This window comes from Gavia stellata, chromosome 24, assembly GCF_030936135.1.
Source record: "Gavia stellata isolate bGavSte3 chromosome 24, bGavSte3.hap2, whole genome shotgun sequence".
Classification (NCBI taxonomy): domain Eukaryota; kingdom Metazoa; phylum Chordata; class Aves; order Gaviiformes; family Gaviidae; genus Gavia; species Gavia stellata.
This window is the reverse complement of record NC_082617.1, coordinates 2,080,663-2,105,929: the sequence shown is the minus strand read 5'-3', so window position 1 is coordinate 2,105,929 and position 25,267 is coordinate 2,080,663. Positions and strand designations below refer to the sequence as shown.

The 25,267-nt window shown below is 47.5% G+C and overlaps 1 non-coding gene across 1 annotated transcript; it reads right to left on the bottom strand.

The window, feature by feature from the left end:
* Positions 1–18,630: 18,630 nt before the first annotated feature.
* TRNAT-AGU (transfer RNA threonine (anticodon AGU)) lies at positions 18,631–18,703 on the bottom strand. The gene has a single exon. It is a non-coding gene; the product is annotated as a tRNA-Thr (tRNA).
* Positions 18,704–25,267: the final 6,564 nt, after the last annotated feature.

Below are 25,267 nucleotides of genomic sequence, written 5' to 3'. Positions count from 1 at the left end.
TTAGATCATTCAGGCCATCATCTGCGAGAGTGAACCTCTTGCCCACAGCTACAGCTACCACAGGCTTTTAGGACAGGTTCTGGCCTGTCCACCTTTGCTTTCTACTTCTGCTTGCCTCTACCCAACCCCTTTCCTCCCTTTTTCCGCTGTTTCTGGGATTTATCTGCTTTTCATCCCCTTTCGTACCAGGAGCTTCCGGCCCATCCCATCCCACTCCCTGGGCATCTGTGCTATGTCTGCAGGCAACGTTACCCTTCCTGCGCTGCTGACCTGCCCTGTCATCTCTCAGGCTGCAGTTTTATGCCATGGGGGGCTGATCTCACTGCTCAGCTACTGCCTTATCTTATTTTTTTTTTTTTTTTAATTTTTCTTTACAGTTCAGTATCTGGAAAAAATGGAACTGAGAATGAAATAATGAGCAGCGCAACTGTGATGAGAGTGGCAATTGCTTGATGAACTGTAAAGGCTGTTTTTGTCGTGCATCGTATCTGTGTGTTTGGTTACCTCTGCAGCAGAATGCATATGGTATTTGGGATAGCCCCTCAGTGCCACTGGTCAAAACGGGTCAAGAAAAATGCAGGAATTTGTGAATTTTACTTATATTAGACATCTTCTGATGTCAAAAGGGCTTCAAGCAGGCTTTGATACAAGTGATTTGAGATATGCCCTGCTGATCCAGCAAGAGAAAGAATAAACACTTCGAGAGATTTCTAAGCATCTCCCCACCATCCTGTATCCTTTCTCTGATTTCAGTGAACTATTAGGCGATGGCAAGGCAGATGTTAGGGCAAGGCCCAGAAAGAAATTAGTTTCCTAATGGATTTTTCAGGCTGGGCTGAGGAGGTCCACCTGCAAAGGCTCCTGAAAATCCCAATATGAGGACCTAAGCTCTCCACTCATGCACCTAAAGTAGGGGAAATTTGGATGCTTTTGGACTAAACAGCTGGCCCTGAAATATGAAGTGCAGCTATTCTGTGCAAGACCAAAACCCACAAACGAGAAGCAGCCAGGACAGCAGCTCCAGCTGAGTAAAATTGTTCTGAATTAGAAAGAAACATGTAGCCAGTGTTCTGGTACAATGATTTACCCAAACTTCTTGACGATAAGACCATGTAAATACATCATTGGACCACAAATATCTTTAATCTTTAAAAAGCACTTGTCAAAACAGCCACAGCTTTTAATGCAGTCCAAATATAAGGTCTGTGATGTTAATGCCAGACTATTTCTTTCTGAAAAATGGATCCGTAACACGCAGTGATTGTTGAGACTCTTTTAGCATATATCAGAGGAAGAATATGTGAGGATCTTGAAAACCTTAATGAGGAAGTGTTCCTTTATATGCTAAATATAGGAAATCCTTGCAGAACCAGAAACACAACAGATCCCCTCAACATTCAATATAAAGCAGTGCCTTCAGCACTCAGCAAAGCTTTGGAAAAATTCAACAAAAATCAGAATAAAATATTATATGTGATATGCTATGACAATGTCATATTCATACGGAAAAAATAAAAATGTCTAAAATACTTAGCTAATTACAAAAATAGCTTAATAGGAAACATTGAAACCTTGGTCATAGCAATAGTAGTTGCAAAGCTCTTCTACCACTGAGGCGTCTGCTCAAATTGCATCTCCCAAGGTGCATCATGAACTCTCCTGCTGAGGAGGTATGATATGGTGTACGTGGGAAGTATGTTGTGCCTGGTGTGTCCAGTACAGGAGAGCAGTATTCAACTTGCCCGACTGTAGGTGTCCGCAAAATGGAGGTCTCCATCAGATCCACGGGCCCAGGCATCTTCTGTAGTGATGGAGACTTTTGCCACGTGGGGTGCCCTGGGTGAGGCGAGTCCCCCAGACTGAACTGTTTGTCTGACTGGGTCTCTTCTGCCTGCCATGGGGATGTGGCACATAGCATGCTGTAGACACATGTATTTTAGGTGCTACAGTTATGAAACCAAACTTGATTATCTTTGATAACCATTTATTCTGAGCAGGACTCTCCTCAGCCTTGGAGCTCAATAAAACATCTTTTTGGTCATAGAACAGTCAAATTGCTGTAAAAACATTATAGTTTGTGGGTTTGTTTTCAAACAAAATCATAAGACAAATAACTTAAAATTTCCTTTTCCACAATTTTTTTTTTCCACAAAACCCCCACTTTTCAGTATGGTGCTTTGTGGAAGCAGGAGTTTGGCCATCTGAGATGAAATTCATCTCGCCTAACGGCCATGCTCCACACATCTCATAATACCTTATTTTCCCATGTCCATTTAAAAACTTCACTGCAGCCCTCCCAGGCTCTGCCCAGGTGTCTTGACAGTATCTGCAGGTCTCCCTCCACATGCTGCTCTCCAGCAGAGTGTTGGCGCTTCTCCCCTGGATCCTGCCTACCTTTACGTGATCTGTATCACGAGCCAGAGGTGGGAACCATGCATGTGCTGTCCACCACTCGTGTAATGCTGAGCATCCCTGCCATCCCTTTGGAGTGGGAATCAGTTCTGATTTACTTCTTCCATCAGTTGCTAATTCTCATAAGACTGAACAAACCCAGAAACTCTGAATTCCTTTTCTCCCATCAGATCCAGTTGAAATTGCCCAGTGGATCCAATGTAAGTACTTAGGGAGGTCTGACAATGGGCAAGCACAAAACACAGACTGTGCGTTCATTTAGCACTCATTTCTGGTGGAAATCAATCTAACATGGGTGGCCTTCCTTTGGACAGATGGACATGGTCCTGGGGCAAACAGTCTGGGTGGTGAGATATGGGCGGAGATGGCAACGATGTGTAATACATGCAACTTCCCACCTCATCTTTCCCTCATGCTATAAGAATCGCAGTCTGTGCAATGAGTATGACAAGTAGTATATGAAATACACTGTTTTAAATATTGTCTACTGAAATGTAGCTCTTCCCTCTTGTGCATGTGACTTGTCACATACTTTAATCGCATGATCGTGTATTTTGATTTCTACTGGCTAATTGCTTCTTAACATTGTTATTCACAGAGAGTTTCTCTTCTTTGTTCTCATTTCAGTGAAACTGAGACAATAAAATGTCAAGAAATACCAAAACAAAAGCAAACCTTCTGTAAATGAAGCATTTAGGTGGCATAGTTGACAGAAAAAGGATGGGGAATGCGCCGTTGTGGATTTAGTGTTGCTGTGAAATCACCTTCATTTCAAGTTGTAGTTTCTGTACTGTTTTCTGTTTGTTTGATTAATATTTTACAAATTCTGACAGAAAATGCATCCTGTAAAGTACAAAAAATAACATCCATGGTAATAAACAGCCTGCTGAGTCTTCTCTTCTGTGCTTTTACTGCAACCGAATAAAATAGCACTGACTAAATATCAAGAGGGTTTTTTTGCATAGAGAAGTTTAGTTATATATGGAAGAGAGTTATTTCTAAATAACTATCATTGGTTTTATTCATAAAGGCTTAGGCATAGAATGGAAAATAGATTTAAATGATCAGATATTTCCCCTGACTTGCTTTGAATGGCTGGAAACCTGGGAAATTGTCAACATGTTATAAACAAAACCACGCTTCATTTTTACTTTGTGTGCCTCATAAAATAAAAACATGGATTGCAACCAAAACAGCATCTGTATTTGCAATTTTACATCATCTAGCATAACTCCAAACTGCTTTTGGCCTGGTGGCATCAGGGATTTCATATTTCTGAGGCTATCTTTACAGTAACAGCCAGCAGCTCCTAGTTTTAAGCCACGAATATTAGGTGTGCATAAAGTTGCTTATTTGTCTTGGGCATCTCTTTTGGTTTCCATAGGAAGGTCCACGCATGTGGTAGGAGCATGTCATCTAGTTGGGGACCCTCTGAGGAGCGTTGCCCATGAGTGATGGGGTGGGGAGGAGGTTTTCCCTCCCAAGAGCCCATACCTGTGGTGGGGAGTTGGGCTGGAGACCAAGGAGATCATCGGGTCCTTCTCATGTCTGGTTGTCTCCCACTGTTGGGATTGGTGTTGAATGGGCAAGGAGCACTCCAGCTGGGGATACTGCTGCCAAAGGGGTAAAGGACCAGCGTTCCTCTGCATGAGCACATGGATTTGGATCATCCTGTGACACAGACCAAATGGCAAGAGCTGGCGGAGGGGCTGGGCTCTCCCACCCTCATGGTAAGCACCGAAACAGTGGCATCAGCTGGAAATGCAGCTGCAGACAGTATGAGACACTGATGCAAATTTTCATATCTCCCCTAATCAGGAATCACAGTGTTTATGCCAAATAATAGTCCTAATTATAATTAGATTCAAACCTAACTCCTAAATCAGCCCTAGATTATATTTAACCACAATCTACTATAATGCAACAGTAATCATATCCAACCTAATACCAGCATAATCCTTCAAATTATTTCAAATTTAATTCCAACCCAAAGGCAATTACCTCTTGAAACTTACAATCTAAGTCTTTGAGTGTAATCATCACCGTAGTTTTAACCCTGAAACTTATCTAAACCTACAGACAGAAACAAAAACCTAATTGTATATTTTAACCTTAAAAGGAACCCATTGCTGATTACAGCTCAGTACTAAACTCATACCTTTATCCTAACCCAGACTAACTCCAACTGTCCCTAATCCTGACCTACAATTTTAGCCATAATGCCAACTATAACCTTACCCTAACCTAAATTCACTAAATAAAAGGAAAATAGCAAAGGGGAAAGCTTATTTTCCAGGTGAATGTTACACACAGACAAGGGAAAGACGTGGAGAGCTTCAACTTGGCTTTGAGGTCTAAAATTGATGTCCTTGCATCCACCTCGTGCCAGGGAAGGGACGTGGAGGTGAGCTCTCCCGCAGGCGTGTGAGACAGAGGCCAGTGCTGGAGCTGCAAGCAGAAATATCTTTAGTACACAAAATGAATCTGTTTTCAGAGCTTTTTATAGCTACTGCAGCTGTGGCTGTTTGAGGGTTCACGTCAGCCCCTGTGATGGTTAACGGTGGGTCTTGGCCAACCTCTGCACAGAGACATGCCCAAATCCACCAGCAAAACTTCTGCCTTTGCCAGCAAGGGTCCCTCGCACTTGCCTCCCTCCCTTCCCTGGCTCACCCAGGCATCCCATCCCCTGCAGTGAGCTTTTGAGGGGGGGCTCTCAGTGGGATGGGAACCCACCCCTAGGCAAGGACCACAAAGTGGGGGTACCAGTGCAGGCAGGAGCACATGTAAGAAATGAAACGCCACTTTTTATGTTGATTTTCTGCCAGTTTTGCTAGGATGTAAATTATGACCCTCCTTCAAAGCCTCCCTGGCTCCCACTTTACTGAACTACAACCTACCTGCAAGATACAAATATCACGGAGATCACTGGCCTCAGCACCTGATTGGGGTTGTATCTGTGGCCTTTCCACTGCATTAATTTGCACCATGCCACGGTTTGAAAGAGAAAACTCTATTGTCACTCACTCCTGCCAGCCCCAACAGCCTTGGTATGTGTATGTTTGCAGGGAAGCTCCTAGCAGCTGCCACGGGTTAGTGGCTGCTTCTGGGTGCTGCCGCTCTTCACCTGCATCGGAGCCGCTTGCTTTCCACCGAGGTGGGATATGATAGACAACAAAAAGAAAAAATGGAACTATCATTTGCTGTTGACCTGATTTTTTTGAGGGAAAAAAGGAGATAACATTCTGCAATTAGTTGAAATAATTTTTTTAGCTGCAGATATAATTTATTTGGCTTGCTCTCATTTCTCATAAGAAGGGAGAATGTAGAATACCACCCACAGATGCCATGGGGTTGTACTTAATGCAGTTATGTCGACGTTCACAATCATGGTGGGGGACCGCTTTCTAATGCGTTGCGGTTTCTGTGCATTAACTGACTGGCTTAATTTTTCTGCTTTTGCTGAAGTCGGCTCTTCAGCTATTCATTCTCATTTTTCTGTGCTTGGGCGTGGGAGCAAGTCGATCTGTTTCTGTGCAGAGATGCACATGTGTTTGCCAGGTCTCTTAAGCGGGGCTGGAGCTTGTGGCAGCCTGAGCAGGAGGGTGCAAGGGGGGACGAGGGTCTCCCTGTCACCCTGCCCAGACTCTGCTGTTCCCCACCGCCCGGTCTCCTCTCCCAAAGGTCTCTACAGAGCAGAGCCGGGAAGGCACCACTGCCACACGCCACCGAAGGTGAGGAAAGGCTTGGCTGCCAGCTGGGCACAGGAGAAAACAGATGTGACAGGCGGGATGAAAAGGTGGTGCCTTGCTGTGGAATTTCACTTATTTCCCTGCTCGCTTCATTTGAGCTTAGGAATCTCAGATGAAGTGATATCGCTCCTGATATCCCCTCAATTCCTCCTAAGCCTCCTGCTTTCAGCACAGGACGCCTCGTCCTAGCTGCAGCTGCCCTCTATTTGCTTTTCAGTTTTTTTGTGGAGTGCCTGCAGGGAATTTTTTTGAAGTCATGTAACAGCGTGGCGGGGGGTTGAAGGGCTCTCAGCACTGCTTCCTCGTAGTTTCAGTGCTAAAGGGAAAAGTGGTCCAACAGTTTACGATGTGGGGTGATGCGGGGCTGCGAATCGAGCAGCACGAGCTCTGCGGAGCCGGGCTGGGCCAGACGCCGGGGTGTCACAGCTCCCTTGCAGAGCCAGCTGGGCTCGGCGAACCGCAACCGTCAGACCCCTTTGTGACAGTGTGTCCCTGACTGGCACGTCACGGCCCACATTGGGTCATCTCCAACCGGGGGTCACTGTCAGTCGGGGCTTTCAGAGCCTGAAGAAGAGCTCAGAAGAGCTGGGGGAGCCCCGAGGGAGGGCTGGGAACAGAGAGGTGCAATGCACAGGCTTCTTTCTTGCTCAGTGTGTGGGTTTATAGGGACGATATCGTCTCCCTGGGGGCATGAGGGAGTTCTGCCCTACAAATCAAGAGGAGGGAGAGACCCCCAATACCTGCACAACTGTGAGTATGACGGAGGGCCACAGTCCTCAAACTGGTGTTTTTAGAGATACAAAACATCTGCTGTGAAGAAAAAGAAAAGAAACTGAGCAAAAATCTTTTTGCTCTGAAGACTGAAGATTGAAGTGTGGAGCTGCGAGGGGTGCTGGTACCCACTGTGCCAGCCACGACATGATTGAAAATCGTGACACATTCCCCCAGATCATAAATTTTGCTTTAATATGGTGTCGTCTCTTCAGAGAACAGATCCTGGGTTTTTCTTTACCTTCCAGTTTCTGTGTTTTCAGGTTCCTGCTCACGTCATATTTTCTGTGAAAGATTATTTCTCCATTATGAGAATATTTTTATTTAGCAAAAATGAGGAACCTTATGTAATTCTGTGACTCCTGGAGCAAAAGTTCAAATGTTGCAGGGAAACATAAAACTTGGCAAGAGCCTTTACTTTTTGAAGCTTTCCAGCTTCCAGCATTTCTGATACTTCTGTAACAAATGAGTCTAAATAGAAAAGCTGGTCCAAGTCCATTTGCTCTTTTTGTGCTTCCTTCTGTCTCATGGAATTGCTCAGACAAAGTCCTTCCCCTCCTAAAACTGCACTTGCAGCAGCACTGGACAAAACCTCTCAGCTCTTTCTTGACACTGCTATCCGAAGAGGCATCAAAATCCCATCTGATGCTTTAATGCAGTCTTATAAAAGCTGTGCATGTGGCCAATGTCTCTCTCCCTGTTATTTCTCTTTACTAGTCGACTCTGTTTCAGAGAAGAAGGATCACCCTGAGCAGGTCTCTCCTCCCACTGCTTCCTTCCTTCTCCCTGTGGACAGCACAACCTCCCCCATCCTCCCCCATCCTAGGATTTTGGGGAAGAGAAGGCACATTGCTGGGAAGGGATGGAGGGAAGGAGAGCATCTCCAGCCTCCATTTTCCCTCCTGCCTGGACGGAGCCTCTCCAATGTGCTGGGATTCATGGCGCAGGGAGACCAGCACTGCAGTGAGGGACAGGGCTGGGCCCCAGGTGCAGGGGACAAAAGAACTTCTGTGGGTACCCAAAAAAACAGCTGAAATGTCAACTGACACTAATCTTGTTTGGCACTGATACGTGTAGTTGGGATCTCCTAGAGCCTTGAGGTATCCTCTCTCTGATCCATCTGCAGCTGTTGGGCACATTTTGTTGTGCCTCGATGGGGATAGTTTGAGCCATCCCCGGCATCTGCCGTGCAACGTGCCGATGCTGTTGACAGCGCTGGTGAGGAAGGATCTGCTGGTGCAATTGGAGTAGGGTGCCCGTTGGGCCCATCGTCAGTGTGTTGCTGATGGAAAGCTGATGGCCTTCTGTGGCTCTCCACGACAGCTGCTCACTCTGCTGCAGGGAGGGAGAGGGGAGGAAAAAGGACCAAAAATGCAGAGGAGGAGGGGACAGGAGTGGTTACAGCCAAACTCCAGCAAGAGTTGGCAGGAGCTGCTGAGGGTGCTGTTGTACCCCTTGGACACGTCTAGAGGCTAAGTGGATGCTTTTGAGTTTAGAGGAGGATGGGTTGTAGAAGTGAACAGCTCATACTCCCATCACAGTGGGTCAGAGGAAGCACACATTTAGGAACAGGTTTCTAAATGAAAGAGAAAATTAAATGGAACATGTGGGTGGTTTGTAGGCTAATTTGGTAAATAGCTCAGTGCTGTTTGAACATACACTGAAATCCTGGAGTAAATCCACGAGATTTGGACGATGGTGCACTGTCACAACAACACAGTTCCTGTCTTGTAAACATAGCACTGGGCAGATCCTTGCTGCCAGTGCATCTGCTCCAGTGAATCACAGCACCACTGAATGACCAAGGTTGGGAAGGACCTCTGGAGAGCTCTAGTCCAGCTTCAAGGATCACAACACAGCAATCTCCCACAGACCTTCCCCTGGCCAAGCTGCGAGAGCAGCCACCTCTCTGCTGACATCTGAGTTCAGGTCCTGCTGAGCTCCCTCCACAGAGGTGCTTCAGCACTCCATGTGACCAGGTCTTGCCACCCATGCCTGGCTCTGGCACATCTTTTGGCCTGCAGGATGCACCTGCAAATTCTTTTCCACCCATTATTCTGCCTTTGTAACCACACAGCGGCCTGTAAAAGAACTGAGAGCCTAATGGCATTTTCTTGCCGGCTAAGGAATTCTTGGCCAGTAACATCCTCCATCCGCTGCCCAGCACAATGTGGGGAAGGGCAGCAGGTGGCTGCATCAACCTGAATAGCCGAGCAGCAGGAAACACCGGCAAGGGGGTTTTCAGGCTGTAATGCCAGGAAACGGGGCTTCCAGGTACCTGACTCATGACTTCCACCAGTCATATTGCCCAAAGCCCACGCTGGCACTCTCACTTCCCCTGGGCATCTGCATCCCCCTCCTCGCTCCATTGCAACCCTTCTTCATTCACCCCTCACTTCTCTACTGAGGTTCCTGCATGCTGCTGTGTATAGTCAGAAACTTTTAGGATTTCTCATTGTTTCCATTCCCCTGTGCTCAGGGGAAGGGGCCAGCAATGCCCATGCTTGTTTTGAAAAGATATGGGGCTGCTTTCCCCTGCTCCCACTGTCCCCTGCATAGCCTTGGGGATGATTTTCACATGGGTCCCTCTCTCATAACCACCTACAGATTAGGTAGCTGGATCTTCCTCTGAAGACAGCTGAGCTTCTTGGGGCATCCCTTTACTGCTGTGACAGGATTTAAGCAGTTTAAATACTTTTCTGAAGAGTGGCTGGGAAAGGGTGACTTGATTATTCTTTGAGTGTTGACCTCAGTGTGGTCATTTGTGCTGCATGTTTTATGTTTTGGTGGCTGCTTAAGATACCTGCAGCAGCTCCCACAGACCTCCTGCCACATGCAGATGCTCGCAACCAGGACAACTTTGGATTTGCTCAGTGAAACACTTTTGCTTTTGGTTTTCATGCTCCATGCAGTTGAGTTATGCTTGGCTCATCCTGTAGTGTGAAACATGCAGTCCTGCTGTATTTGATTTCCCTTTGTGATGCTCTTTGCCCCCAGTATCCCAATATTGCATGGGGAGCTTGTGGGGTAACAGCAGGTACACAGCCCACCCCTTCCACCCTGGAAGCCCTGGGCATTTTTAGCTCAGCCTTAACTGTGAGCTGGGAACGTGGTGCGAGAGGTGAACTGAAGGTGAGTGAATGAAATCCCAAATGCCTGAACTCTCTGTGGTTTGCAGAGAAATGTGAGACTTTTCCAAGCTGAACTGGCTCTGTGAGGACACTGTGCTTAGGAGTCACATACCAAGAAAATGAAGAGAAGAACCCTATGGGCACTGTAGAGTTACTGGACAGCTGGTTTCCTATGTATTGTTCACAAATCTTTTCCCTTCTCCATTCGATGCTCAAGCTGAATTAACCCAAAGTTGGGCTTGCTGTTTGGTGTGGGTTCACCTCCAAGACCCCCACATGCTATGGGGGTTCCAGGAGACAACCTGTCCCCAGTCACCCCTACATGATTTTACAGACTCGGGCATTTGATACAAGCCTCTGAATTAGCACCTCACTTCCTAAATGCTTGTGTGAACCCAAATCTTGGTGTTGCCTCAGTTCTCACTCCAAGCAGAGCTATCAGCGTCTTGCTTGCAGGGGCTCAGGAGGAGTGTGGGCATGGTGCTCCTGTCTGGCATGGTGCTCCTTTCTGGCAATGCTCTGCAGCTGGACTGCTAACATCTGTCCTTGGGCCCTCACCTGGGTCACTTACTGCTTTGTGTTCCTCGAGTCTCAGGTTGCTTTACTGCCAAACTGCCTGTCTGCATATGGGGTGACCAGCATCTGTCCGGGTGAGAAATAACCAGGGTTTTGTTGACCTAAACCTCCAGCACGTGGAAACAGTGGTGGATGCCAGCTGAGTGCCATTTGCCCCTGCTTTGCCTCGTGCACCCAAAACTATGTCTCTGCCTTTGATTTCCAGACAATTATATGAATATTTCTGCTTGAAGCTTAATATAGTAGATGGCTCATGATCTTTGCATTTGACACCACCATCTTGCCCTGTGAGATCCCAAGGAGATCTTGTTTGTATTCTGTGTGGGGAGTGTGTAAAAGTAGCAATTTCTGGTATGAGTCACTACCGTGGTGTTTGATTAATTCTTTACTTCTGAAACTCTGATGAAACTGAATGGTTGGAAGCCCCAGAGGAGAGCTATGGTAGAGGAGAAAATAGAAGCTGTAGAACAGAGTGTAGCTTAAATTGGTGGGGCCAGAAGGAAAGGACAGAAACCATTAGTTGCTAGCAGAATACATAATTTCAGTGCTCACTCCTCTCACCTTGCAGAAAGGGCATGACCTTGTCCCAGTGCCTGTGGAAAGGCAACAGAGAGTGTCCAGAAGACAGGAGAAATTCTGCCTGAGTCCCACCAGCAATGCTTCCATGGGAACATCTTCCCACTCGACTGCAAGCTGAGAGGTACAACAACTGCATCAAACCTAATGGCGTATGGCACAAATGGACCTATGGAGCACGGCAGTATCCAGCACAGAAAAAGGTGTAACTTGAATCAGGGATGCTTCCAGAGCAGAAGAGGTTCTGGACAACATCCAGGGTCTGGACTAGGTCTAGGACTGGACTCAGGACTGCAATGAGGACAAAATTTAACTTGGGGTAAAGGCTCAGAATATACAATATTTACACTTAGAAAAGCAGATCTCCAGCTGAGGGAAATGGCTGTAGCGTCTCAAGTTGTGATGGTGTGAGCCAGCTGAGGCTCTGCCCTGAGGCTATAAAGGGGGTTAAATCGGAGCCAAGGCTGCATTTTGGCCATCTGCTTGGCTGGGGCCAGGGGGCTGAATTTGCCATTAGTGTTCCATGAAATATAAAACAAGAGTTGAGGTCGTCTCTGGACTTCATTAACACTTTGAAACGCCAGGGGGAATATCACATTTGACTACAGGGCCAGCACAAGTCAACAGAGAATCTAACATTTCAGTTCCCACTCAGAAAAACCCAACAGCTTTCTTTCAGTTCTGACTGCTCATTCCAAAATCAACTGAGAGGACCAGTTATTGTGAAAAAAATTCATTGCCAATGAAACCATCTGAAAAGGTTCATTCTGTTCTCTTTGGGGATATTCATCCTCTTTCGTTTATCCTCAGTCTATGAATTTCATGGCAGAAAATGAACTCCTTGAAACTAATCCTTTAACTTCTCAACCCCTCACATTCACATGTTCTTGGTATAGGATTAACTTCTGGTCTCAGCCTTGAAAAGGACATGGGATGGATCCTTAGGTGATGTGCCCAGCAGAGCATCACTGGCAATATAATTATGCTGCTTTCCACCAGCATCAATGCAGCTGCATAATCACAGTCAACTGTATTTGGATCAGGAAGTTCCTGTATCGTTCCCAGGAAAATTACCTCTACAAACAGAAACAAAGTAAGTCCTAGTACACGGTTGTCTTCAAAAGTGAATGTGCTACCGCCTGGAAGCATTCAGATGGACATCCATGTGATGTATAGTGTCTACTGAAATTGCTGTTTTGCTTTCCAGCCAGAAACACCCAAATATAGAGAGCAGCTTGTTTGTGTTCAGCTCTATGAAAGCATTCTCTGCACTACAGCATACGCTGAGCTATTCAGTACTGTGCTGTTTCTCTGCAAATTGGATCCTGCTGCTCCCACTGCTGCAGAGGGGGAAGGAGACAAACAAGGTAAAGTAAAAGCAAACATACACCTCAAGCAGCTCTGCCTTCCTGAGAAAGGAAACATAAGGCTCACTCGAGAAAGGAAGCAAATACCAGGCTCCCTAATCATGCTGTGGACTTCATGGTTCAGGTTTGTTACTGGTGACGAGCTGGGGAATTACAGCCATGGGTGTACAGGAAACCCAAAGGCCCGACTGGAGACTTAGACTCGTAATCCTTCTCCGGTCCCCACAAATTCTTGAAACACTTTGGTTACAACAGCTGAGAAAACAAAACAAAATGCAATTCACCTCCGTCCTGAGCGGAAGTAAGAGAATTTCTTGGCAATTTGAGATCCTTTTGTGAAACTGGTTAGACAAAGAAGCAAACAGCCCAACTGTGAAGGAAAGCTGTGTGAAGGGTTTAGTTTGGACCCATCAACTGTGTAACTGAGTCTTAGACTTGAAGAAAAAGAAGAATTCTCTGTAGGTTTGCTGGATGTTTTCCAGGGAGCCTGATGCATCTTGGCTGGAAGCTCAGTACCCAGGAACTCTTCCAGAAAGCCCAGGTGCTGCCCTCTCATGGTAACGGAGAGAGACCCAGAGCTGACTTAATGCAAGAGAGGCCAGATCAAACTGTCTTAGACTTTCAAGACACCAGGTTTGATACTGGTGCTAATGCTCCGTCTCTTCTGTAACTGTGGTTAACTTGAAAGGCATTGCTGGGCACTATAGACAAGTGGGGACAAGACTCCTGGAGCTAAGCAGTCGTGGAAGGTTTTCCCACCACCTGCTTGCCCTTGGTGGAGGACTAATGCCTCCTGGTGGTCCCAGACACATCTCACTAAAAGTGCAGAAATGGTTCTGTGCACCTTCCACTGCTAGCAAGGTCTTCTGGCTGCTGGGATGCCTAGCACAGTTCCAGCTGGCACCTAGAAGTGCACATGGAGATGCATGGGTCACCAACTGGGAATGCTCAGAAAGGGGGGGTCAAAGCAAGAAGTCAAAAGGCAAAGTCTGGGAAATGAGGAAAGGGGAAAGGCAGAGAGGTGGTGTAGGGCTATGGACTGATCATGGAGGAGCAACAAAGCTGGAGCCCATAAGAGACTTGCTGAAAACTTCAACTGTGAAGAAACTCTAGACGTAGCTGTGACCAGGTAAGAAGATGACAACCTCAAGTGTAAACCTCAAGCTTGACTAATGAAATCCCACAGGCCACTGCTTAATGAGGCCCCCACTCAGTTTGGCAGAGAGCAGGGGGATGGCTATGACTTCAGGACTTGACTCTCCCAGTCCTGTTTCCCCCCACAAAGAGGGGGTCTGTGATAAGTCTGAGCCTTGACACACAGACAGCAAGGAGAAAGACTTCGCCCTCTGCTTTGATGTTCCCCAAGCAGCACTGCAGACAGGACAAGCCACCTCTGTTTTCACCTGCAGATACATGGAGAGAAAAATTCTTCTTGAGATTAAAAATATTGCAGAAAATTGAGAAAACCTGGAGATCCTCTTCTGAAGTAAAAAAGATGCAGTTGTGCACTACAGTCCACAGTGGCAATAGAAATGTAGCGGTAGCTATGATGTTACAGAGATCTGTGGGACGAAAGCGTTGGAGAGTATTTCATCGGGCCAGTTGTATCAATTCCAACATAATTTAATAGGTGGCCTAACAGAAATACTCAGATTGTCATATCTGGTGAGAGACAGTTATGGAATGAGCAAATTAAGCATAGCCAGTGCCATCTCTGGACTTTGTCGTTCTGCTGTTTGCAACTTGCCGTCACCAGAGACTCTGGGCAGAGGACTGAGCTGCTGTGCTAGCAATGGGCAAGGCTGTACAGCACCGAGATCATTTTACTCTGTCCCTGTTCTGCTCTTACAAGTTTTAGGGTAAGGCAGGTGCATCTGACCTAGAAGATTGAAAAGAATTGAAGGAAATCAAAGAGAAATTCTAAGCTTTCATCAAAAACCTATTAAAGTCCCTATCATTTACTCTGAACACATGAAATGGCCTTTATTACAGTCATTTTTCTGTGCACAAAAGCTACTTTCAATAACACAGGAAGGAAAAAATCATTACAAACTTGCAAGAATCAAGGAGCATCTTGCAGAAACTCTTTGTCATGAAACAAATTATAAAAGGCTATAAATAGATGACCATTATTAGAGAAACTGAGCTCTCTAACTAGGCTCGCTGCACAGGGAATGAACTGTTTCCCCAATAGGCAGGGAGTAGGTGAGGTAATCAACAGGTACATCACAAGCTCTCCGGGGTGGAGGAGAAAGCAGGCCTAAAGTCATTGCGTCCTGCTTCTGGAAACAGAAGAAGCATTTGGAGAAACAAGTTACTTAAAAGACTGATAAAAATACACATGGATCCACACAAGTATTCATACAACACAGGACGCTGCTGAACTTAGGCAAGGTCACTCACATCACTGATGAACAGAGTACAGGACAGGAGCTCTTGGCTCGTGGAGACTAGCTGTGCTATCCAGCTCCTCCATAATCTGCTGGTGCACTTTCTCACCTCTTGTGGGTTTTCCTCCTCCTGTTGCTTAGGCTGCTTGAAAAAATTACTCCTCTGATTTTTAAAGTTTTTTTTTTAAATTCCAGCCTAATATATTAATTCATGCTAATGACATAATTTAGTTTAAATAGTTCTTTCTCCTTCTAGTTGTTTATCCCTGTGGTATTTATATGAGCTAGTCATGTCTGCTTTCAGTCTTCCTGTTGCGAGACTAAACGCAACAAACTCTTACATCTCCTCCTCTAAGGCAGAACCTCTGTTCCTCTGCAGTATCCTCACAGCAGACTCCTACCCCCATCCTGGATCTGCCTTTAAGTTCTTAATTGCATGGCAAGGTGCCTAGGTGAAAGCGGATGTGGTTGGCTTTTTATAGTTTGGTTAAATCTGCAATAACTACAACAATCTTCTATTTTTTTTCCAGGTCTTTCATGGAGGTATGGCCTACAGGAATGAGCAAGTTTTCTGGGAAGGCAACCTCATATTAAAACTGCCCTGATTGGGTCAATGGTATGTCTCTGATTAGGTCCAGTATTAAACCCTGAGGGACCTGCCATTTAGAAGACAAGGTTTCCTAGTCTGTTCGATAGATATGGAAGTTGTAAGGGTGACCACCACAATCAGTAAGAGTCTGGGAAAGATACCTTGGTCCATTGCCACTGCAAAGTGTGGATGCATCTATCAGCATTTCTTATTCTCTCTCTTTTTTATTTTTTACCAGCTATTTGGTGTGAATCATTTTTTCCTAGGGTTTGCATTTGATTTTCCCCAAAATGCCAGTTTGGCTTTCACAGAGGTGTCAGCAGAAGGACTGGGAGACCAGCAGGTGGGTTTCCTCCCATTGAAACATCCATAGTGTAGCTGTCTCAAGCTGAGCAAGGTGCCCAGCCCCTCTTTGCACAATTTATGAATTTTAGTGTGTGATTTATCTGACTGTACGTAGGTATGTAGTTCAGGGTCTGTAGGAAAGCTGGGGTTGAGCGAGGAGGCAGCTCAGGGACATGGTGCAAGAAGATACTGCAGCAGTAGAGTAATGGTGTAGACTGGTGCTGCCAAGCAGAAGCCTTCGATAGCTGCAGTCACCCTTTCTCTAGGATGCAAACAAAACAATTCATATTTGTTTTTAAAACATTATTGTTGAAACCACAATATCTTTTTTGGAATAAGGGATTGAGCGCATTCATTATGGGAGAAATGGAAAATAGATAAATTTGGGTGATTTTTCCCCACTCTGAATTCTGCAGTCCTACTGATTTTATTAGATATTTTTCCTCTGGGTTGAGGCTCCAAGGCTGCCATTTGATCCTTTTGTATGTTAGATTTTAACATTAGCCTAAATTGTATTTCTAAATCTAAAAGCTCTTTAAACATGGGAACACTTTCAGTGGCTCTTGCTCAAAGTTTCCCTCCCTGGATTAAATTATTTATTGGTTGTTTCCCACATGACTTAAGAAATGAATTAGTTGAGGCATATATGGCCTTCACTAGAACTGAACTAGAGGCACAAATGCAGCTCTGCTAAGATGGTCCTTGGATTCAGGGGATGACCATGGGCACCTCGATGATACAGGCTGCTGGGCCACAAAGTTCAATGTTATTTATAGCAGAATAAATGATTTCTCTGTCCAGCTTGATGCAACCCTTGGAGGGAGACCCAGGAATGAAAAGCATGCCAGAGAAATGCACAGTGTCTAGGATGTTTTTTAAAAATAAAAATGGTATTTTGAAGTTTTTGGGAAAATACGAAAAACAAGTTTTCTGGGATATACAGGAAGATACCGTTAAATCTCCCTAAACAAAGCAATAAAAGACTGTCTACATCTGGATTAGGGCAGGTCACGACTTCAAAGAGCAAGAGTTCTTCCTGAGTAAACCCATAAGTGGACCAGCCTTGTTACAGTCCTTGTGACAGAGCTACACAACCTTTCCTGCATCTCTGAATACATGTGCAGCATTTCCATCTCACAGGTTGACAAAGATGAAGAGGCGCCCTTCCTCCCTCCCACATTTACAGGGGCTTCAGGATATGGATATAAACGACTTTGCCCTCTTTGCCCATCCTGTCAAGCTCTACCTTTGAAAAGCCCCGTTTTCAGCAGAGAAAAAGATGATGGCTCACTGTTAAAAGTGATCTTTGCATCAGGCCATGTTTAACAAGTAGCATCAGTATGTTTGGTGTTATGCATTGCATCAGGGTTACTGGCGAGAGGAGTTTTTACATTAAGTACTGTGTAGATTAAGAATTCAGCAAAACATATCCTGAACATTTGTCATTTTTGCATAGAGATGAAAGACATTGATTTTTCAAAGGATCATTTCCATCACCACCAGGCTCAGCTAAGCTGAAACCATGAGCTTGATCGCAAAAGTGAACTTGAACCACAAAGATCTTTTTAGATGTTGCTCAGCAGTGTCATATGAAAGCAAAATAAAGAGATAAGCTGGAATGAGGGACAGGGTAAATAGACATATAGCCACAACAGTCTAGAAACAAATTCACTTTTAGTAAAACACATCTGTCCATTTTCCAGTACCTTCGGTTACAATAACAATAACTTGTGCTAGTTTATTAGGTTGCAGATTAATGGGAACCCTGCCGACTTCTGTTTCTTTAGCCTTACTGTGATATATACAGAGGAAAGCTAGGAAATTCCTGCAGGTCACTTCTCATGTGGAGAAAACACATCCACCCACCAAAGCTGTAATCTGCTTGCTGTTTTGGGAAAAGAGAGCTGTAAGGAAACAGGCCAAAGAGAGGTGACCAAAGGGCCATGTCCCTCCTGGCACCCAGTGTCCACCTCCACAAGACAAAAATGTTTCAGGCTTTTGAGCCTTCTTTCCCTCAAATGGAAAAGGCCCTTCTCAAATTCAGAAATGTCCTTTTACATCACTGGTTTGGATCGTTTTGCTGGAACGAAGTAGGAAGTCTATATGAAAATGAGCAAAAAAATGGGAAATGTGCAAAGGCAGAGTATGAAATCTCATAAATCTGGACTGCAATTCTTTGAACACAAGATGCAAAATATGTTAATTACTAGCTTTTTCTCTTTTCTTAAAAGTGATAACTTTCCAGCCCCCCCCAACAGAACTCTGAAGAAGACCAATGTTACTATTCCTCCACAAACTGTATTTATAATTATTTCAGCCAGCTCTGTAATTGCTGAGCTCTGCAGACATAATTTGATCGTTATGCTGAAGTATGAAGAGATGAACCATATCTGACTGTAAATATCTAGCAGCCACTTCAGATTTGTTCATTAATGACCTTCACAATATCTGCGGGGTTCAGGAGGTTTTAAATCCCATTATTAGGTATTTCCTATCTCCAGTTGCTATACTTTAAAAATATTTCAAGGTATTCTTTCGCGGGCTTAACTCTGACCATTGCTATTTCTCTCTGCTTCTCATTGCCTGTTATTTGGTATAGGCGCTATATGATGTTTGTATTTCACCTAGGCTGGGGTGGATGCTCCAAAAAATGATGCTAGCAACATTTTGGAAAAAACAGAAAGATAATGCCATACGTGGTCTTTACAGGGGTACAGAGCCCCCAGGCTCCAGTGAGATTTGAACTCACGACCCCTGGTTTACTAGACCAGTGCTCTAACCCCTGAGCTATGGAGCCTCAAAGATTTGTGTGCTTATTCCTTTGCAAAAACTTCATATAATAATTTTCTCCTAATACTAGAGTGAAAGAGAACCTGCTCTGCTAGATTGTGCTGTTCCAATGATTTTCTATTCTATTTTCAAAAGGCACCAACAGAAAAATCAGAGTCACAAAAAGACCGAAACACCAAGTCAACCCCAACCGGGATTTTACTCTCATTCAGCTCACCACTGCAAGGACATCAAGAGTGATACATGGATTCCCTTTCCCCAGCCAAGTAGCTTGGGAAGTTTACAAATAAGAAGGAAGGATACTTTGCCTCCTCATAGTTGTTTCAAAAATTTATCAAAGAAGGAAATTAAGCTTATAACAAATAACTCTTTATATCTCAATGCTTTCTTCAGAGATCAGCTGTGTATCTGCTTTTTTCCTCTTGGCTCATCAAACATGCCAATTCTCTCTCAGGAGTCCCTGATGCGCTATAGGCACTATGGCTGATGTGTGCACTTTCACATTTCTAAGCTATTCTTTGGTGTCTGAATTTTCAGGGTCATCTTCCCTGCAGTTTCATTCTTCACTGAAGGTAGTTGGAAAGGGGTGCTATAAGAAACACTCCCAGCATTCCTTCTGTTTTCCTCCCTCATTAACACACCCCTTAAACGTTAAGAGCCTCGGTGCCTCGGATGCCGTTAGCTAATTATTACAGGCCACAGAGAGTGTTTTCCTGTTTTTATATTTGTATGGCATAGCTCCATGCTTGTTTCCAAGCCCTGGATGTTGCGTGACTCTTCGAAAAGGCTTTGTCAGACACGACTAACCAGGCAGTGAGATTCCTCGGTGCAACTGCTTTACTGGATTATATTTCACGGGGATGCGTCGTTTCCATCAGGAGGAGTCTCCAAAGCATGTATCCGTCAGTGGAAACGGGTACCTCACGCTTCTTTTTTACTTCTCTTCCTTCTCCTTCTCAACAGGCTGGAGAAATGGGCTGACAGGAACCTCACACGGTTCAACAAGAGCAAGTGCAAAGTCCTGCACCTGGGCAGGACCAGCTCCATGAACCAGGACATGCTGGGGGCCAAGCGTCTGGGAAGTAGCTTTGCAGAATAGGACCCGGGGGTCCCGGTGGACACCAAGTTGAACGCGAGCTGGCAACGTGCCCTTGCCGCCCAGAAGTGTAATGGTACGCTGGGCCGCATGTGGCAAAGTATTGCCAGTGGGTCAAGGCAGGTGATCCTCCAGGTGACTCAGCAGTGGTGAGGCCACACCAGAGCGCTGTGTTCTGGGCTCCTTCTTGTGCTGGGCTCCCCAGGAGCCCTCTGGCTGTGTGTGCCTGGAGACGTGTGCCACCTCAGGGCAGGGCGAACGGACGGGGCCCTGGGGAGGCACGGCCAAGGCCTCGGTGGCTGGCTTGAAGCACCGATGCCGAGCCCACGACAGAAGGTGCGGGGGATGGAGCGGGCAGAGGCATTGCGGTAAGCCCCGAGGCGTGTGCCGGGGCCGCAGGGCTGCTGGGGCGAGCGCCGCGGGTGAGGATGGCCCATGGTGACACCCCCCAGCGATGGACTGTGACACCCCGCAGCCACGCATTGTGGCGTCACGGCCCTCGCTGCTTATATTCCGGCACCCAGCCTCTCCCAGCCGGCTCGTGCCTTCACTCCAGCTGAGCGTTTTGGCGAGGCTTGGAGTGCGGAGCAAGCCTTTGGCTCGGTGCCGGGCTTGTGCCCTGGGAAGTGCAGCTCTCAGTGCCCATCCCCGGAGCCACTGCAGGTGTTTCCCCAGCCCTGCCTGGGTCAGGCAGCCGGGGCACCCAGGAGGCGCGCTCGCCGCAGCAGAGGTGAGCTGTGCGGGGAAGCTTCACGCTGGGCGGCTGGGCGGGTTTCCTTCTTGAGGGACCTGGGCTTCTCTTCCAGCCCTCCCCGGGCCAGCCAATGACCGTGGCCTCTTTTCCTCTTCTAGCGGGACGGGACTCCCGCCGCTGCAGCGTCGGAGAGGAGGAGGAGGAGTCCGTCCCCACCAGCTCTCCCCAGCCCACCGCAGCGCGTGCCGAGCATGGCCACGGCCTCGGAGGACCGCTGCCCGATATGCCTTGACGCCTGGGACAACGCAGCCTGTACCGTGCCGTGCCTCCACCGCTTCTGTTTCAGCTGTATCCGGCGATGGGCAGAGATCAAGCCCGAGTGCCCCCTCTGCAAGAGGAGGGTGACTTCCATCCGGCACTCGCTGCGGGGGGATGAATTTGAAGAGTACCCTGTAAGAGCACCTGCGGCAGCGCTGGGCAGCGCCCAAGACGGGGGACTGGCAGCGCCAAGAGCATCCAGGCTGCACCAAGCATGGAATGCGGATCCGTGGGTCGTGGGCGGCCTTCACCGCAGCGGCTGGGGACAGCTTTTCAGGCATCACCCAGATCTCCTCCAGCTCCTGCGGCCCTGGCTGCGTCAGGAGCTGGGGCGCATCTTTCAGGAAGAGCGTTCCCAGGCGCTCGTGCTGGAACACATGATCCTGAATGCCCTGCCTGTCTTGGGTCTGCATGAAGACCGCCTGGTCGAGTCGCTGCAGGCCGACCTCGGAGGCCGCACGACAGCGTTCGTGCAAGGACTCATTGAGTTCACAGCACGAGAGTGCGGGAGGGAAGCCCAACAGCGCCTGCTCCATGACGCCTGCCGTGCTGCCGGGGGTTTGGAGGACAGCCGCGGGGGCATCACCCACTGCGCCGTCTTCATGAGGTGGCGGGAGCGCAGCCCTGTGGCCAGCACAGGCTGGGCTGCCTATCAAGAGAGATGGGAGGGCAACCTCATGGCCACAACCAGCTCCGCTGGCTTCCAAAGGAGAGGGGAGGGCTGCCTTGTGACCAGCAGCAGGAGCTGGGCTGCCTCCCCAGGGGTTCGGGAGCGCAGCCCCATGGCCAGCAGCATCCCCGCTGCCTCCCCAGGGGTTTGGGAGCGCAGCCCCATGGCCAGAAGCATCCCCGCTGCCTCCCCAGGGGTTCGGGAGCTCAGCCCCATGGCCAGCAGCAGCCCCGCTGCCTCCCCAGGGGGGACTCCTGCACCTGCACCAGCCCCCTCCAGCAGCGCTACCGCAGCCGACGCAGCCGAACTCCCGGGCACCTCGACCGCTGCTCTTCGCGGGGGTGCCGGCTGCCCCCCTTCCGTCCCCGCTCCCATCCCAGGGGTGCAAGAAGAGCTGCACAAGGAGCCGGGGGAGGCTGCACCAGGTGCCTCTGCTCCCAGCCAGGGCAGGGGCTGCTCGTGTCGGGGGCCCCGGAGCCCTCTGAAGAGGAAGGCTAGCAGCAGCTCCGAGGACTCTGCTGCACCCGCCAAGAAGCCACCCTGCCAGTGATGCTAGAAGGTGGCCCCGGCAGCTGGTGACAGGAGGGCTGGCCCAGCGGCAGGGCCACACGCCGACCCCCACGGGGACCAGAAGGCTCTGCTCAGTACCCAAACCCCAGCTCTCCCAGAAAATAAAGACATGAGAATGACAGGAAGAGCCTAAGTATTATTAACAATGCGCCTGGCATCGTTATCCCCACCCATGCTGCTTTCTCCCCCTTTTTCCCTGTGCTCTTCCCACCTTTTCCTCCCAGGTCCGTTGGGCCCTAAGGCCTACAGGGTCAGTCTGGTGGGAGAGGGGGTATGGCGATGGATGTGATCCATTGCCTTGGGCCATGCTAGCTGGATGGTGTCTGTATCACCTTCTCAGGCTATGGGGTCAGTCTGTTTTGGAGAGATGCTATAGCAATGGACATGGGCCATTGCCCGGCTCACTGTACTGGGCAACTATCTCTGGGTCCCCTTGCTTGCCCATATGACCACCAGAGTTTCCTTCCAGCCTCAACCTGGCTGTCGTTCTTGGGACTTTTGTGAAGTCTGGCTTTGTTCCCCATTTCGCAGCACAAAGCATGAGTCACAGCCTGCTGGCATGTGACTCTGATTCTTTTTTCTAACAGCTACAGCCTTTTGCCTTTGCTTTGGACTCTTTTCTATTTTTCAGTAACGTGATGGTTATCAGCCAGTTGTCATCAAGGTGTGGTTTATCACATTCCCATCACGCACTGTCATGACCTTCCAGCTGGCGCCTGAATGTGGGGGAAGGGGATATTCACTGCCAAGATTTTCATGGATATAATCTGCATTTTCTTCCTCTTTCTGTGTCCTTCCTCAGCATCGCATGACTTCCCACACTTTGTGCCCTGTTACAGCTTTGCAGCCAGCCAAGCAGCATGACAACTTTCTCTTTTAAAATTAAAGGCAATGAAATCATAGAAGAAATTACTGTCAAATGACATCAGGAGGGATAAGATGTGTGCCAAGGCTTTCCAGGCAGATGGAAGCACCATCCTAGAGTGGCGGGTTGTGCTTAGGCATGGCCAGGATGTGTGTCCTTACAAGTGAGGCCGAGCTGCGGGTGGACGGACACACTTCACTTCCTGCACAGTGGTACTCGATTTGGGGCAACTTTTGATCCTGTGGCTGCTGCCATACTTACTGCATGTGGCCAAAGAAGCACCCAACTAAAGTCTTGCCTCCAGTTCTCCTTGTTTCTAGTCCCAATTTGTCACCGATGCACCTCGGGGTGTTTGAGCTCCAGAGGCTGCTCAAGCCACCACGCTACCAGCCCAAATCTGGCTGATGTCTCCCGCAGCATGTAGGAAGGATGGGAAAGTGGAAACTTTCCTACCATAAGGCAGCATTTTACAAATCATCTACACCAATGAGATACTACTGGATTCCCTGTTTCAGTTTTGAAATCGTGCCACATGGTACAGTCAACTGTAAGCTGTAGCTCCAGCATCCACCTTTACTGTCTGGAGCTCTTTCAACTGAGAACCATGACGTTGCTTGTTTGGGTTGTTTTACTCAGCTGAGGCAAACTGAGACAGGTTGTCCACTGGCAGTGAGCAAGGCAGGGATACTTCAGCCTGTTCTCCTTCTCATTGCAGAGGTGGCAGGAGGGGAGCATCCAGCAGATGGATCAGCTTTTGTTTCCTTCCTTCTCTGCTGCTTTATTAATGAAAAGATCCTCCCTTGGTAAGCCCTCAAGATGTCAATTCAAGGAAACAGACTAAATCCTATGGTCTGTGTGACTGGCCAGTCCTCAAAGTCTAAGTTTCCAGCTGGGCATGAAGCAGTGGCAAATGTGGGGTGAATGTGGAGAGAGTAAAAAGCAGAGAGTTGGAACAGAACTTCATATTTAGCATTTGACCAAACATTGGACAATGAGAAACCCTGTCATCCCCATGAATATTCATGTAGAACTGGTAAATATGGGCAGTGCCAGGCTGATTGGGAGACCTCATATAGAGCCTCCATCTTAGTGTTGTGCACTGGGCTGTCACTTGGATGATTTCCAGGCACAGAAGAAAGCGAGCTCTTGCCCTGCAGAGTCCCCTTGTGCACCATGCCTTGGCTTCTTCACATCAGTAGGTGAGTCCTGCAGATCTGGGGTAGAAAAGCCCAGTCTGGAGTACCTCGAATTTGAAGGTAATATTTATGGAGACTCTATCAGCCTGCAGAATGTCTGGGAGAGGATGCTGGTTGTGCATGAAAGCCTTAGGCACAGAGATGTCTCACAGCAGGGGAAAACGTGCAGCAGCAGCAGCTGAAGAGGACTCTGAGTTTCAGGGTCTTCGTCAGAAGATGTACAAAGAGAAAACATCAGTACAAATGGTTAAAGGGTGACTCAGAATAAGCCACGTTGTATCTTATTATTCCTGGTCTTCTTTGTGGAAGAAAATTGCGCTCTTTGAAAGAAATCAGAAATTAAGACCATCCATCCTCCCAAGCATAGAAGAACACAAACCCTCATTAGGTGGGCTGAAAAGCAATTCTCAGGCCTTCATCTGACAAGCTAAGAGCATGATTCTGTCTATAGCATTTAAGGGGAAATGATGAATTACCTGGCATGGGTTCAGTGCGCGAGCTTATCATTGGGTGAACTCACAAAGAAGCTTGAAGCCAATCAAGCAACTTTGTACAAATCCTGCTGAAAGCAGCCCTTTGGGGGCATGCAGTGAGGACATATACCAATAAAATAATTCTGAAAATAATAGCGAACATCCCATGCAAGTACATGTGCTTGGAACGTGGTTTACAAGAGCAGCTGGGCTTATAGCCTGGGAACACGTGGCTGAGCCATGAGAGACGCTGGTTGGCAGAAGGAAATAGGGGAAACAATTCGGTACAGGCTGTTTTCAGACCCTGACTTGAAAAATAATATGGTTTAAATGTGTACTGATGCTGGAAGCACTTTGATGAGAAATAAATGCTTCTGGTAATGGAAAGTGATGGAGTCGTGTGAATGCGAAAAGCTTGGTGGTGCTGGAAAGGCTGTCTCATTGCTTTTCTGAGTGAAACTCTGCTGCAACTGCATTTCTCAAAGTCAGTGTTTCCCGAGACACTTTGATATTTTCATCTCAGTGGTAGACGTTTACAATGCTGAGAGCTGTCCTGGAAAGGAGTTGTTACTGCTGACTTTACAAGCAGGTCAGCTAATGCACCAGGAGCTGCCACTACCACCTCTGTGCTTTCGCCTGACACTAGTGAACACTAGAAGAAGAGGTAGTGCTGTGCCCTAACAGCACTG